General features: G+C 38.8%; 1 protein-coding gene across 1 annotated transcript in view; it reads right to left on the reverse strand.

Moving 5' to 3' along the window:
- LOC100694824 (gamma-aminobutyric acid receptor subunit pi) overlaps window positions 1-17,629 on the reverse strand; it is an 87,724-nt gene extending 70,095 nt beyond the window's left edge. Inside the window, exon 1 of the mRNA XM_005462957.4 lies at window positions 17,438-17,629. The gene's annotated coding sequence lies outside the window, so the exon portion shown is untranslated. The remainder of the gene's footprint in view (window positions 1-17,437) is intronic.
- Window positions 17,630-17,655: the final 26 nt, after the last annotated feature.

The following is a 17,655-nucleotide window of genomic DNA, read 5'->3' on the forward strand; positions in this document are numbered from 1 at the left end:
ATTATTAATAGAAACTGAGGAAAGAATGTAATTTGTTTTTACACTTCTTGATACTTGGATATGGGGATTAATAGGTAGTTATTTATATATTTTCATTATGTTCTGTATTTCAAACTGTAAATTAAGCTTGTTTGGTTATATTTTTTATTGCATTCTTGTATTTTTTCATGCTTGTACTTTTAATACATTTTTGATAACATAAAAATACATTCTGAGAGATACCTGCATTTTTCAATACAAAATTCACAGATATTTTCAAAATTGATTTGGCATGCAGTGTTACATTGGTAAAGTATAATATATTGCATTAGAAACTTTCACAGGATCAGTACTGGACTATATCAAGTTCTGTATTGCAAATATGACTGTGGACAAAAGCATTCGGGTTTTCCCAAACCAAAAACCCTGGATGACCAGCGAGGTCTGCACACTCCTCAAAGCCCACGATGCCAACTTTAGGTCTGTTGACAGAGCTCTGTACAGGTCTGCTCGAGCTGACCTGAAAAGGGGTCCCACCTGTCCAGCAACAACACACGAGAGGTGTGGCAGGGAATGCAAGACATCATAAACCACAGAGGCAGAACTGTGAAAACAGAAAACCTGAGTGTGCAGCTGGCAGAGGAAATAAACAGCTTCTTCGCCCGCTTTGAAACACCACAACAGCAGCATTCATCTGCCTCAACCCTGCTCCCATCCTCATCCTCACCTGGTTCCTGCACCGCTCCACTCACTGTAACGGAGCACGATGTCAGATGTGTGTTCCTAGCAGTGAACCCCAGGAAGGCGGCCGGTCCAGACGGAATACGTGGTAAAGTGCTAAGAGCATGTGCCCACCAGCTCACCCTCATCTTCACCATAATCTTCAACCTCTCACTGGATCAGGCAGCCATCCCATCCTGTCTAAAATCAGTCACAATCATCCCAGTGCCAAAGAAGTCTCCCATCACCAGCCTGAACTATTATTGCCCTGTGGCCCTCACACCGGTAATCATGAAATGCTTTGACAGACTAGTCCTTCAGCACACCAAGGATTACCTCCCCCCAGAATTCGACCCCCACCAGTTTGCATAGCGCGCAAACAGATCCACAGAAGACGCCATCACCCTCCACTCGGTGCTGAGTCACCTAGAACAGCGGCAGAGCTACGTCAGAATGCTCTTCGTGGACTACAGCTCAGCCTTTAATGCAATCATCCCAGACATCCTCTGCTGACCTTCCACCACTCGCCCATTGAGAGCCTGCTAAGTTATTGCATCACAGTATGGTACGGCAGCTGCACTAAGGCAGATAGAGCCAGCCCCCCAGCATGTTTGCAATGAGTAGGAGATGCTCTGTATCTCACTGTACAACTGTATAGTGACAAAGGTATTCGATTCTATTCTAAAAATTGCTATAAACAGAGGAACCCAAACTGATGAAAAATGGTAATTTTTTTTTTTCAAATGACTATTTTTAGTGGATTTTTGATATAGAAGCAGAATGACAGAATGTTAAAAGAAGTTACTTTTAGTCACTCTAAGCTGGGCATTGCGTTCTCTGGCTGTTCAAAGCCATGGAACTTTAGACTTTCCAAGCAAATAATGATGGCAATACTGATGTTCATTTCAGTACATTTTACTTTATGTTCATTTTCATTTTTATGAAAAAAAATTTTTTGTTTCTATTAATTTACATAGATGTATCCATCTTCCACAATGCTAACATTGGTGGCCCAGATCTGGTTTACCAAAAGTGGCCCACACATCGGCCAGCACAAGGCCAGTTGCAGACACCCTGCTGGCCCAGAACACTTTCAGCTCTGGCCCCAGATGTCAGCCTAATGTGTACCTTAATCAAGCCATGTAATAACAACATGTGCTAGAACATAATAGTGCAAAAGTAACATGACGAAACTCTGTTCAGACAGTGAATGGACTGATTCTTATATAGCGCTTTTTTACTCTCCCATATTACTCAAAGTGCTCTATACAACATGTCACATTCACCCAATCACACACACTTTCTCTAAACTGAGTGTTTCCTAACTACATTCACACTCTTGACACGCAGACTGGAGGAGCCAGGGATCGAACCACTAACCTTCTGATCAGTAGGTGACCTGCCCTACCTCCTGAGCTACAGCTACCAGGTGGTAAACATGAGTAAACCCTCACTATGTTTTGGATAAAGTGTACACTCACAAACTTGACAAACCTGCATTTGAAACGTTGGCTACCATAGCAGCATAGTATTGCAACATGGCATTTGGATCTTCTAACTAAAACAGCAAAATAGGAACATAAATAGTGCCATCATTGCCAGACCTGGCCCACATCTGGTTGAGATACACCCTGCCATGACACCAGTCAGTCAGAAGTGCCAGCTTGATGCCGGATCCGGGCCAGACCTGTTTTCTATGAGCCTGGGCCACATACAGCGAACCACAATCAGGCCAGATATAGCATGCCATCACATAAACAGTGCCATCTACGCCAGGCCTGGCCCATATCTGGATGACATACCACTTACCATGCCAGAAATCAGCCAGCAGTGCCGGCTTGACACCAGATCCAGGCAAGACCCGTCTGCTATGTGGGATGACTTGTTCTTTTGGCGTTTTAGTTGTGGATTATGTTTGGGCTGTGTCTCTTGCCCTTTCAGTATAGTATTGTTTTCTTGTGCTTCTAAGTGTCCCTTTGTTTACACTATGTTTCTTTTTAGGTTATGTAGTATGGGTTAGGAATATTTTGTATGTTGTTTTTGTTTAATAAAACGGCCTTTTGGATTATTCCCTGATGTGCCTGAGTTCTGTTATTTAGTGTCACTTTGAAAGGCACACAGCCAGCCTTGACAAATAATTGTTCTTTCAATTTTTGATAAAGATTACAGCGGATTGAGATGTTACTTGGCCCAGAGGTACAGTAGGTCACCCAGAGGAAGACGGTGTTGAAAGTTGGACATCAACTACTAAGGATGATTTTTAATGAATTTTTGAAATTGACATAATTATAGTTTATTAACTGTATTGCATTGGATACAAATTTCCTGTAATTTCTGAGGAATTCCACAGTAAATCTTGATGAAACTTGGCACAGAGGTACAGTAGGTGTCCCAGAGGAGGAATGTGTTGAAAGTTGGACATCAACTATTGAGGATGATTTTTAATGAATTTTTGAAATAGAAATAATTATAGTTTATTAACTGTATTGCATTGAATATAAATCTCCTGTAATTTCTGAGGAATTCTACAGTAAATCTGGCTGAAACTTGGCACAGAGGTACAGTAGGTGTCCCAGAGGAGGAATGTGTTGACATTTGGACATCAACTACTAAGGATGATTTTTAATGAATTTTTGAAATTGACATAATTCTATTGTATTGACTGTATTGCATTGAATACAAGTTTGCTTTAATATCTGAGGAATTCTACAGTAAATCTTGATGAAACTTGGCACACAGGTACAGTAGGTATCCCAGAGGAGGGATGTGTTGAAATTTGGACATCAACTACTAAGGATGATTTTTAATGAATTTTTGAAATTGACATAATTCTATTGTATTGACTGTATTGAATTGAATACAAGTTTGCTTTAATATCTGAGGAATTCTACAGTAAATCTTGATGAAACTTGCCACAGAGGTACAGTAGGTGGCCCAGAGGAGGAATGTGTTGAAAGTTGGACATCAACTACTAAGGATGATTTTTAATGAATTTTTGAAATTGACATAATTGTAGTGTATTGTCTTTATTGCAGTGAATACAAGTTTGGTTTAATATCTGAGGAATTCTACAGTAAATCTTGATGAAACTTGGCACACAGGTACAGTAGGTATCCCAGAGGAGGGATGTGTTGAAATTTGGACATCAACTACTAAGGATGATTTTTAATGAATTTTTGAAATTGACATAATTCTATTGTATTGACTGTATTGAATTGAATACAAGTTTGCTTTAATATCTGAGGAATTCTACAGTAAATCTTGATGAAACTTGCCACAGAGGTACAGTAGGTGGCCCAGAGGAGGAATGTGTTGAAAGTTGGACATCAACTACTAAGGATGATTTTTAATGAATTTTTGAAATTGACATAATTGTAGTGTATTGTCTTTATTGCAGTGAATACAAGTTTGGTTTAAGATCTGAGGAATTCTACAGTAAATCTGGCTGAAACTTGGCACAGAGGTACAGTAGGTGTCCTAGAGGAGGAATCTGTTGACATTTGGACATCAACTACTAAGGATGATTTTTAATGAATTTTTGAAATTGACATAATTGTAGTGTATTGTCTTTATTGCAGTGAATACAAGTTTGGTTTAATATCTGAGGAATTCTACAGTAAATCTGGCTGAAACTTGGCACAGAGGTACAGTAGGTGTCCCAGAGGAGGAATGTGTTGAAATTTGGACATCAACTACTAAGGATGATTTTTAATGAATTTTTGAAAATGACATAATTGTATTGACTGTAGAGAACTGAATATAAATCTCCTTTAAGATCTGAAGAATTCTACAGTAAATCTTGATGAAACTTGGCACAGAGGTACAGTAGGTGTCCCAGAGGAGGGATGTGTTGAAATTTGGACATCAACTACTAAGGATGATTTTTAATGAATTTTTGAAAATGACATAATTGTATTGACTGTATTGCATTGAATACAAGTTTGCTTTAATATCTGAGGAATTCTACAGTAAATCTGGCTGAAACTTGGCACAGAGGTACAGTAGGTGGCCCAGAGGAGGAACGTGTTGAAAGTTGGACATCAACTATTGAGGATGATTTTTAATGAATTTTTGAAACTGACATAATTGTAGTGTATTGACTGTATTGCATTGAATATAAATCTCCTGCAATTTCTGAGGAATTCTACAGTAAATCTTGATGAAACTTGGCACAGAGGTACAGTAGGTGTCCCAGAGGAGGGATGTTTTGAAATTTGGACATCAACTACTAAGGATGATTTTTAATGAATTTTTGAAATTGACATAATTCTATTGTATTGACTGTATTGCATTGAATACAAGTTTGCTTTAATATCTGAGGAATTCTACAGTAAATCTTGATGAAACTTGGCACAGAGGTACAGTAGGTATCCCAGAGGAGGGATGTGTTGAAATTTGGACATCAACTACTAAGGATGATTTTTAATGAATTTTTGAAATTGACATAATTGTAGTGTATTGTCTTTATTGCAGTGAATACAAGTTTGGTTTAAGATCTGAGGAATTCTACAGTAAATCTGGCTGAAACTTGGCACAGAGGTACAGTAGGTGTCCCAGAGGAGGAATGTGTTGACATTTGGACATCAACTACTAAGGATGATTTTTAATGAATTTTTGAAATAGAAATAATTATAGTTTATTAACTGTATTGCATTGGATACAAGTTTCCTGTAATTTCTGAGGAATTCTACAGTAAATCTGGCTGAAACTTGGCACAGAGGTACAGTAGGTATCCCAGAGGAGGGATGTTATGAAATTTGGACATCAACTACTAAGGATGATTTTTAATGAATTTTTGAAATTGACATAATTCTATTGTATTGACTGTATTGCATTGAATACAAGTTTGCTTTAATATCTGAGGAATTCTACAGTAAATCTTGATGAAACTTGGCACACAGGTACAGTAGGTATCCCAGAGGAGGGATGTGTTGAAATTTGGACATCAACTACTAAGGATGATTTTTAATGAATTTTTGAAATTGACATAATTCTATTGTATTGACTGTATTGAATTGAATACAAGTTTGCTTTAATATCTGAGGAATTCTACAGTAAATCTTGATGAAACTTGCCACAGAGGTACAGTAGGTGGCCCAGAGGAGGAATGTGTTGAAAGTTGGACATCAACTACTAAGGATGATTTTTAATGAATTTTTGAAATTGACATAATTGTAGTGTATTGTCTTTATTGCAGTGAATACAAGTTTGGTTTAAGATCTGAGGAATTCTACAGTAAATCTGGCTGAAACTTGGCACAGAGGTACAGTAGGTGTCCTAGAGGAGGAATCTGTTGACATTTGGACATCAACTACTAAGGATGATTTTTAATGAATTTTTGAAATTGACATAATTGTAGTGTATTGTCTTTATTGCAGTGAATACAAGTTTGGTTTAATATCTGAGGAATTCTACAGTAAATCTGGCTGAAACTTGGCACAGAGGTACAGTAGGTGTCCCAGAGGAGGAATGTGTTGAAATTTGGACATCAACTACTAAGGATGATTTTTAATGAATTTTTGAAAATGACATAATTGTATTGACTGTAGAGAACTGAATATAAATCTCCTTTAAGATCTGAAGAATTCTACAGTAAATCTTGATGAAACTTGGCACAGAGGTACAGTAGGTGTCCCAGAGGAGGGATGTGTTGAAATTTGGACATCAACTACTAAGGATGATTTTTAATGAATTTTTGAAAATGACATAATTGTATTGACTGTATTGCATTGAATACAAGTTTGCTTTAATATCTGAGGAATTCTACAGTAAATCTGGCTGAAACTTGGCACAGAGGTACAGTAGGTGGCCCAGAGGAGGAACGTGTTGAAAGTTGGACATCAACTATTGAGGATGATTTTTAATGAATTTTTGAAACTGACATAATTGTAGTGTATTGACTGTATTGCATTGAATATAAATCTCCTGCAATTTCTGAGGAATTCTACAGTAAATCTTGATGAAACTTGGCACAGAGGTACAGTAGGTGTCCCAGAGGAGGGATGTTTTGAAATTTGGACATCAACTACTAAGGATGATTTTTAATGAATTTTTGAAATTGACATAATTCTATTGTATTGACTGTATTGAATTGAATACAAGTTTGCTTTAATATCTGAGGAATTCTACAGTAAATCTTGATGAAACTTGCCACAGAGGTACAGTAGGTGGCCCAGAGGAGGAATGTGTTGAAAGTTGGACATCAACTACTAAGGATGATTTTTAATGAATTTTTGAAATTGACATAATTGTAGTGTATTGTCTTTATTGCAGTGAATACAAGTTTGGTTTAATATCTGAGGAATTCTACAGTAAATCTGGCTGAAAGTTGGCACAGAGGTACAGTAGGTGTCCCAGAGGAGGAATGTGTTGAAATTTGGACATCAACTACTAAGGATGATTTTTAATGAATTTTTGAAAATGACATATTTGTAGTGTATTGACTGTAGAGAACTGAATATAAATCTCCTTTAACATCTGAAGAATTCTACAGTAAATCTTGATGAAACTTGGCACAGAGGTACAGTAGGTGTCCCAGAGGAGGGATGTGTTGAAATTTGGACATCAACTACTAAGGATGATTTTTAATGAATTTTTGAAAATGACATAATTGTATTGACTGTATTGCATTGAATACAAGTTTGCTTTAATATCTGAGGAATTCTACAGTAAATCTGGCTGAAACTTGGCACAGAGGTACAGTAGGTATCCCAGAGGAGGGATGTGTTGAAAGTTGGACATCAACTACTAAGGATGATTTTTAATGAATTTTTAAATATGCAACCAGACTGTCACGATGGTTGTATTGGGCTGTTCCATTGCAATTTGTGTGCGCGCGTGCACGTGTGAGTGTTCGCGCGCGTGCACGTGCGCGCGGGTGTAGGCTTTCAATCGGGATATAAAGCGAAAAGGCGATACCGTAAAGACTGGTGTAAAAGCGCAAGGAAATTTATGCGGCGGAGAAGAAGCGGCTGGCTTGACCGCGGCTCACAAATGACGGCTCACTTGACCGCGGTCCTCCACCACTTGCTAATGTTATTGAATCTGTGGAAGCTCCGCGATAGCACCACACGAAGTAACGAGTAACGAGCCTATCTAAATCCCAGTAACGAGTAACGCGTTCCTGGTTTTGGCATAATAACTAGTTACCGTGCTCGTTACCACAATAATAACGTAGTTACTGTAACGCGTTACTTAATAACGCGTTAGTCCCAACACTGCTGAGCAGTCATTACCTTTAAATTTGACCTCTCTTCTTCCTTTCCTGACTTTCTCCATCTCTGAGCGCAGTTACCTCTCTTTTGTTTCTCTGCCTGAGTAATACAGCAGCTGTAACAACACACTGTGACTACACACGATGGGTCTGTGTGTGTGCTGATGTTTGTTGAGATGATAGAAATGCTGTTGAAACGTTATGTCGTGGAGAACCATCACTCCCTTTATGCTCATTCTACTTTAGCGCTAGCTAACAGCTGACTACAACATACACCTGCACTCGCCCCGCCCACTTTACTTGTCTGTTTTGAAAATATAAGGAATACAAAGCACAGAAATTTTTCTTAAAATGTAGGGAGTGAAAGTAAAAGGTTGTCAGAAAAATAAGTAAAGTACAGGAGGTGAGCTGGCTTCAAACAAATGATGAACGCACAGAGATCTGTGCAGAATATGCCGTGGTAATCCCACTCTAGCGGACAAAAACAGTGTCTTTGTCCGCGCAAACGCGCGTTGCAACTTCTTATCTGGTGCGCGTCTTTTATTTTGACAGCAAATGCGCACCTGCGGACCACTTATGTGCACCCCTGTTTATAAAGACCTTTTACTGGTAAAAAAAAATAAAAAATCGCTCACATCCTGTGTGGAAGTTGAAGGTGGATTTACCCCTATTGGTGAAACACCTATGGAAAAGAATTCAGTATGTTCATGGATGCTTGTCCCTGATGAAGGCTTCGGATGAACACGTTGGACTTTTAAGTTAAATATAGCCATGTCATGAGAATAAAGGCATTTTAAATTTATATGAAAAGAGAGTGCCTTGGAGTTTTTGAATATTTCAGCTTACAATAAAAGGATAATCACATTATTATATAAAAGATTTAAAAATGTTACAAAATAGCTTTTTTGCAGTAGAAATGACTGTGTGGTATAATGAAATGACATAATTTCTGATCATCTAACAATATGAGGATCATTGCCTATTACCAGAACAGATTTAAGAATTACAATAAATGAATGTCAGATTTTCGACAACAGTCATGTCAAATGTTTATACTTGTGTATCATGAAATGTTTCTGAGAGTTACTTTGTCTGTGGCTCTACACACACACTTACTCAGTGAGAAGTATTGGGTCAGACAGAAAATGATAAGACTGCAGAATGATTTGTTTTGGTTTTCTCAGCAGGTGTATTTGGACTCATCTGTCACTGTCTGCGGATAACTTTTTTTTTATCTTTGGGCAAATGTAAATAAATGACACAACACTGTCAGACAGGCTGTTTGTAGTCTTATTTCACAGCAACAACACAGTACAAAACCTCGTACCAAAACACATACAAATGTGAAACTGTGAACATACAGGGCTGCCACTTTAAGTACTAAGGATCTCCCTACCTGTTATTTTAAGAGACAAGACAATGAGTTCTTGATGCCTTAAGTTAGGTAGACCTGGCCCCACATCTCAAATCACAGTTATCGCAATTCTTCAGCCTGTTTGTCCGTCAGACTGGTCTGATATCGGCCTTAACTCAGTCACTACTATGATAAAGGACACCCTAACGTGGGATGATGGGTAACAGCTTCCCAAAGTGATGCCTGTCTTTCATCTCTGACTCCGACTGTTTGCAATTTGATTTTGAGCCGACTTGAAAAGGGCAGCAGCAAATAAAAGAAGATAAGTCAGGCAGAACTGAGTCACTTCATCTAATTCCAAGGGTTTTCTCTCCTTTGTTGCTCTTCAAGGTACTTATTCCAGGCATAGTGAATGAGTCAATAGCATGTCAACCTTTGTGGCCTCCAAGCTGTTAGTCTATACTGAATTCTCCTCTTCCTCCAGTTATTCTCATTTATATCCTTCAAAGCTGTGATTTAGTGATCATGGCAGTGTTGCTTGTTCTAATTTTACATTTTGCTTCACCTCGTTACTGCACTAAATTGCAATAAATATCAAAGTTGCAAGAGTGTAAAAGAGTCACTATCTGGTATAAATAATGTTGCATTAACTAGTTGTCACTTTCCTGTTCACAGTGGATGGAGCAAATGCTACACGTTAAAGTTAGTTTAACTCTAATTACCTCTTTCTTGCACCTTAAGCTTCTTTACAAAATCCATCATTTTGATTTTATGCATCAAAACAAAAAAGCTAGCTGCCAAAACTTAACTATAAGTGTTTGAAACATGCGATGGTGTCGGTTAAGACTTAAAAATCTATGCCAACAAGGTAGTCTATCCTATCAGTCATCTTTAAATGGCAAGCTGAATGCATTAGCGTTAGAATTTGGACATGGAACTAATTATTCACTCTTATTCCCTGTAGACCGTTCTGCAAGCACTCTCTATGTGAATAGACAATTTTGGTACAGTGGCATTATTAGGATGTGAGCAGGCTTTGTGTTTGTTGTGTATGTGTTTATCACACTTCAAGACACCCACAGAAAGTTCTTCCAAAAAGAGGAAGACAGCGCAGCAGACGACAGTTTCTAGGTTGGGACTATAATGACTGAAGGCTCAATATGTTGATTTAGGATGTATTGAAGTGTACTTGATGATCTAAAAGCTTTCTGAAATGTAGTGAGTATACAACTATACAAAGAGCTAAGCACAGCAGCAAGCGTATTAAAATCACTTCTGTGCTTTAGTGGGAGACAGTGAGAAGAACTGATACGACTGATTTTTACTGTCACATGTCAAGCTTTTCATAGCGGACTGCTCTATATACGAATCCCACTGTCTATTCTTGCACTGCTCTTCACATTAGTGAGGAAACTTACCTAATATAATACATTTTATTGGTAGTACATTGCATCAGTGAATTGTGTTGGGGTTAAGGTCAGGGTCATGAATCTACAGTGCACTGTAGATTCATGACATCTTAACTTTGTGGTGGCAGGCATAGCTACTCATTACTGCATCTACAACATTAATTAGCGCAGTATTTCTTCAGTGCTCTGGTGAGACGAGCTGTTGACAGGGAAGCTGTCATATCCTGTTTAACTTTGATCAAGAACAGCAGAATTGTGACTTCTTTATGAGCTTTGAAAACCTTTTCTGGGGCAAAGACACTAAGCATTTGAAGTAACTATTATCAAACTTGACTGGTTACTGATTATCAAGGGGGCTGCTAAGTGCAAAGACTTATAAACAATGTAGCTATGTACCTTTTTACTCTGACAATTCAGACTCTTTTCCTATAAAAGGAAATTTGTAATAATTTCCAAATATACAATCACACTTGCTCCTCTAGCTATTTATTAAGAAACAAAAAACTAAAAAACGTGCTTATGCATTTTCCAAGAATCCCATTTGTAGCTTAACCACATGCGTTTTATAAATCTCAGACCTGCTTAAGCACCTGGGTACAGCACCTGCTTTGCAATTTCATATGACAGAGCAGGCTGGGGTTCATGCAGGAATACCAATGTACCAGAAGAAAACAAACCAAGTTTTTAGAAGACAAGTTCACAGAAGCTGCAGAGAAGGTTATAGCCAGGTACATTATTCATTTCGGTATGAGTTGCTGCTGAAAAAGCAGGACAAAATGCCCAAACTGCAAAGTTGACCACAGGTTCAGACAGATATTCATCTCAACCTGCAATAACCATACATATATTTGCTAAGAAATAAAAAGAGGTCAAAAATGTTCATGAATTTGGCAGCTTAAGAGCACCTTAAGTTGCCAATATTCAGTACCCTACAGATCAAGGACTTGGGACTTCTGCTTTATCTCTACAACAACAGCTTGGGAAAATAATTTCAAGATGATACATAAGAATAGATGCAAAAAAGAGAACATTTAAAGTCAAATGTATGTAATACTGCTCCAACATGAATCCAGTGTGCTACGCACGTCAAGCTCTTACGTTACGACTCTAGAAACAAAAGTCTAATAAAGCGTGTGCTGTCCTCACACAGACTCCAGCTCCATGTTTTTTAGAGCCTCACTTTTTAAAATCAGATTCCACAAGTACATTAAAACAAAAATAGCTCTAAAAGAATCACTAATGTCTGAGTGATGGAGCAGAGTGATAAAACATTTCACTGTGTGGTGGAAGTTTCATTTCTGTCATCAAAGTGTCTTAGTGATGTTGTCACTGTAGGTTATTAAGGTGCCTACCACAATTTAACAAACGTCTTTCATTACATAAAAAGGGACTTCTGACCTCCTAAAGATATTCCCTCAGTCTCATTTTCTTCTCTGTCTATTTCAAATGCAGAAAGGCAATGTCTCAGAGAAACATTAGGGACTTTGGACTTTATCCAGGCGGAAGCTTCTCCTCCCCCGTTTCATCTGCAGGTTTAGAAGTTTTGACTTCTACTTCTCATCATACCATAGAGGTCTCTTGTGTCCTTCAATCTGCATTATTATTAGGCTGAGCTAGCAACATTGCTGCTTAAACACACACTATGGAGAGAAATGTGCAGGCTTGCGAATACAGCAGTGATGACAGAGGTGTGGATGATAAAGAAGAGTAGGAAGGGATGAAGAAGTCATTCAAAATGGAAGTTGATACTGACAAAAACATGATAAAAAGTGTGTGGTGTAAACTTGATTGTACGATCATCATAAAAAATGAAAAAGGATATTTGAATAAATACGAAACCAAAGTGTAGTACACCAATCGTATACATGGGCATAAGCAATTAAGTATGCATAAGGAGTTAGGCTGAGTTTGGTTTCCAGCCAGTGACTGAGTAGCACCATCTTTAGTCCATAAACAGAACAAGTGGAGAGATACCCAACTGTTAATGATAGAGGTCTTCACCAAAAACATGCTATGCACTCTAAAAATACAAAGTGCTGTTCAATGCACCATCGAGAGCATCCGGACCAACTGTATAACAGTCTGGTACGGGAACTGCTCCGCCTCGGACTGGAAGGGGGTCGTGAAAACTGCCCAGCGCATCGCTGGAGCACCACTTCCTGCCATAAAGGACATCTACAGGAAGCGGTGTCTGAAAAGGGCTGGGAAAATCATCAAAGACCCCAGTCACCCATCACATGGACTCTTCACCCTCCTGCCCTCTGGGAGGCGCTACAGGAGCCTCCGGACTAAGACCACCAGGTACCGGAACAGCTTCTTCCCCACAGCTGTCAGACTCCTGAACTCTGCCTCCTGACATCTGACCCACGTTAAACTCATGGACTGAACATACACACACCCACAACCACCTACACACACACAATGGACAACCGTACCCTCAAACACACAATAATAACATGGACTGAACCACCACTCACAACCACTAGCACTTTATATAGCCTCTGTAGAAATCATCCACATATCTCACTTATCTTAACTGCACTACTGTATAGTTCTGTGTAAATAATCATTCTGTACATACAATAATTTTTAATCCTACAACTGTTTATAACTTACATAGTTCACATTTCTGTATAACTGTATATCTCATATTTCTGTATAGTTTTTTATTTCATATTCTGTATAGTTTTTTTCATATTTATATCCTGTTCATAGCCTGTACATACTTATAGTTATAGCATATTCATAACATACTTCATACCGTGTACATTATAACATACCATAATAGACCCATTTCTGTAATGTACTTACATATCTATATTATTGCTAATATATATTGTAATATATCTATATCACGGCTAAAGCACTTCTGGATGGATGCAAACTGCATTTCGTTGCCTTGTACCTGTGACATGTGCAATGACAATAAAGTTGAATTCTATTCTATTCTATTCTAATATACGTTCAACAACTACTTTATTATGTAAACCCATTCAACTGATGCAAATAGCTAATCAACTAATCACATGGAATCAACTCAGTGCATTTAGACAAGTAGACATCAACCTGCTGATCTAGGTTTTACAGAGAATGGTCTGAAAAAGAGAAAATATCCAGTGTGTGGCAGTGTTATGAGCAAAAAAGCCTTGCTGATGTCAGAGGTCACAGAGGAATGGTCAGATTGCTTTAAGTTCATAGGAAGGCAAAAGTAACTTAATAACAACAAGCAGAAAAGCTTCTCTGAATGCAGAACATACTGTATCAAACTTTGAAGCAGCAGAAGACCACACCAGGTGCCACTCCTGTCAGCTAAGAACAGCTAAAATGCTGCTAATGCCTGCTCTGATATGCTACTGGTGGTGTTATGGTGTGGAGGATATTTTCTTAGCACATTTTAAAGCCCTTAGCTCCAGCTGAGCATTGTTGATATGACACAGCCTACCTGAGTATCACATATCCCAAAGCTCAAAACTGCCCTAAAATCACCTCCAAATTTGCTAGATGTAATGCAGTAGAGCACCTTTGGGACATGGTGGAATGGGAGAGTCACATCATGGATGTTCAGCTGACAAATCTCCAGCAACTAGAGATTGAAGGCAAACAAGGGTCCTAAGCCAGAACTAGCAAGGGGTACCTAATAAAATGTCAGGTGAGTCTGTATTGCTAAAAGTGTTTTTGGAAAGAGAACCAGCAATGAAGCTATATGAAAAAAACTATATGAACTGATTTGGAAATACTGAAATCTAACTATAAAAACTCATAAAACTTCCTTCCCAGAACTAAACTATTGAGATAAAATGAAATACAAAATGTTTTCTTCTGATAAAAGAAGAAAAGCTTTGAAACGCCTGTGCCTGCATTCACTAAATTAAAACAAACAAAATAAGATAAGATGTTTTTTAAAAGAACACCACAGTAAGATATACTAGTACACAAAGAACATACATATATGTACATGCTTTTATCAGTACACTGCATATGAATTTCACCGCCTGATTAATCATAGTGGTGAGGTGAGCACTTATTGCACAGTTTCTGTGATTTCTGCACTGAGCAGATAAGCAGCAGAGAGAGGATGGATGACACCAGTGCCTCTAATGCACATAGTAAATCCTTCGATAGAAAAAGTGACAATTTAACATATAGAAAACACCAGAACGTGTGATTTTAGCCTGCAAATCCTGAAAAACATGTCAGTGCTATTAGCTATCTAGCCAGTAATCACACATACTGCTTTGACTGGCTAAAAACTGGTTGGTAGCCCCTCTCTTTCCACTGCACAACCAATATAGCAAACACTGAGGGCGCGTTTCACACTTCATTTCTTTACCATTGTGAGTACACCATCCTGGTACTCCTAAGGCACTTCATGTAGTCGTACTTGATAAAGCGGCTGCACTTATGCACTCATAATAGGAGCTGTAAGTATGTGAGTACACAATTTAAAACAGAGCTACTGTCCACAATGTATCAAGTACATCTGCAGGTAATATAACCCTTAACGCTGATGGTAGGATGTATGAGCTGTTTTTTAAAAAAGAAAAATCTTTTCTTCAAAGTTAAAATCAGACTGAAGACTCTCAGTTGTGTTTAGTAACTTGTGTATTCTAACATCCTCTATCAACTCTTGTCTTTTGTGCTTCCTTTACAGTACCAGGTTCCTGAGATAAGTGTTTAAAAGTTCATTTCAAGAATGAGCTGTTTTACAGAATATATTTCAGAATGCAGGTACCTGCAGACAAGCTTCAGCTGACGTTGAGCACAGACAGGTATGGATTAAATCTAAGAAATGCCAACAAGTAATAATGAGCTGGACTCTGTCACAGTCCACTGAATCGTGCTGCGTGTGACTGCTGGAGAGCTTCTGCTCTACCCAAACCCCACCTCTGGTGTTTACTCCTGTTTCTATCAAGTGTAGACAAAGAAAACCCTGAAGGAAAGAAACCAGCTGATCTGACGACTCATCGAGACAATGTGACAGCACAAGAATACCAGAGTGACGCATGCCGTGAAAGTCTATTGTAGTACTAATGACATTACTTATGACACACGATGACACAAAGCAAACTCCCATAAGACAAGAACCAGAGAGTGGCACAGCTGCGGTGCAAACGAACCTGGAAAATCTAAAGTGTTGCTTTGAATTCAGTGCCAAAAAAGGAGGAAAAAAGAAAAAGAAAAAATGGGATCATCGGGTCTGCACCTGGTATGAGAGATGTACTCCAAATGATTGAGATGAATCACAGCACGCCAGTTCCAGTAATGCTCTCATTTAGCTTGCTAGAGCACAGAAAGAAGTCAATAATCAGGTAAAAGAAAAAAACAGAGGCCGGGGGAAATCAATACAGAGAAAGAGAACTGAAAACAAAAACCCTGCTGTCACATGCTCAATAAGGCACATCAGCTCCAGCACTTCAAACTGCTGTTTTGCGACTGCAGTTTAAAAAAAAATCTTCCAAGTTGTCCATCTGAGAGGAAATGAAAATACCACTTCACTGCTCTGGAGTTTTGTTGATAACAGAGAGCCTTTCCATTATCTCTACACAAGTCTGTTTATGTAAATCGCATTCCTCTCTCCTTCCCTTCCCTGCCTTGTTGTGATGGCCGGCCTTCAACGTGAGTGGTGAATCTAAAAGGCAGCTGGCAGTTTATACCCAAATAAAATAAAATAAATAAATAAAAATACAAATTAAGTGTGCCGTACAATCTGTGCTTGTTCCTCTGATTACAGGCATTATCACTGTGGTAAATATAGTTTGAGAAATTAAGAGGCGGACTCGAGGAAACTCACCATAAGGCTTCATGGAGCATTAGCATGATTTTAATTACAGTTTTTATCGCAGTGGAATCATATCATTGCTGGAAGCTTTTTTTCTTCTTCTTTTTTTTTTGACTCGACAGCTTAACTGTTTTTATCTAACAGAAGGCTGTTGGCTAAGGACTGGCCAAATTAGACACCCCTTTCGATAAGATGTGTCTAATGTGCGTCCGGGATATGGATGTACACAGTGGCTGATAAATTCTTACCATTTCTATTTACCAGCATCTCTCTCTTTATTTAGGGACACAGCTAAATTACCTGAGGTGTCTGTTATTCGTTCATGTTTCTGGCCCTTCACCTTCTTGTCACTTTGATAACCGCCATCCTTCAGCTCATTTGCCTTATGAGCTTGATTACAGTTTGTTCTATTAATAAAAAAAAAACACAATTAAGGGGGGAGGGGGGTAAATAAACAAACAAAAAAAATCAATGAAGGTTCGTGTGGTTAAACAAAACTTGTTAACCTCTCAACCCTCATCTACATCAAGGAAGAGAATCCTTTACGCACTGGTGCACCAGGAGCTCACACAGACGGAATTAATTTAAAGCGCCAGAATTTAGGAAGAAGACACACACACGCACTGAGGCGCGCGAATGTAGTCACACGCGCGCGCACACACAGGCAGCCCATATTTTTGGCTGTTAACTAACATGGTTGGAGATAAGCGTGGAATCGATTAAATTTCTTTATAGTTTAAGATACCATCTGAGCGTAAAGAGGTCGCTCGACACATCAAAGTTTAAATCGTAAGCGGACTTTGGTGCTCAGCCTGCCTTTTATTCGGCACGCTCCATTCAGAGGTGCGCTGGTGAGGGGGTAAAAGCGCACGGAACGAAACAAGAGACGTCACCCGAAATGCAGGCGAGACAAAGATTTTTTTTTTTTTAACCCCAACATTTTAAGGAAAAGAAACACAAAAATTGTTCAGCTCGAACTTTACCTGCACCTGCCGATGGCCGCGAGCATTTCACGCATGTCCGCGCATCCTGGGAATAAGGGTCCGCAATGGTCGAGTTTCCCCTCAGACTGGCGTTGCTGTAACCGCGACTTCCATCCAGATTTCTTTCTTTTTTCTTTTTAAAGACAACACCTGCTGATCCGCGCGTACATATGCCCGAACAAACAACTGGTAGTGCTCTGTCAGCGGATTCCCATTAA

The sequence above is a fragment of the Oreochromis niloticus genome, linkage group LG13, assembly GCF_001858045.2.
Source record: "Oreochromis niloticus isolate F11D_XX linkage group LG13, O_niloticus_UMD_NMBU, whole genome shotgun sequence".
Classification (NCBI taxonomy): domain Eukaryota; kingdom Metazoa; phylum Chordata; class Actinopteri; order Cichliformes; family Cichlidae; genus Oreochromis; species Oreochromis niloticus.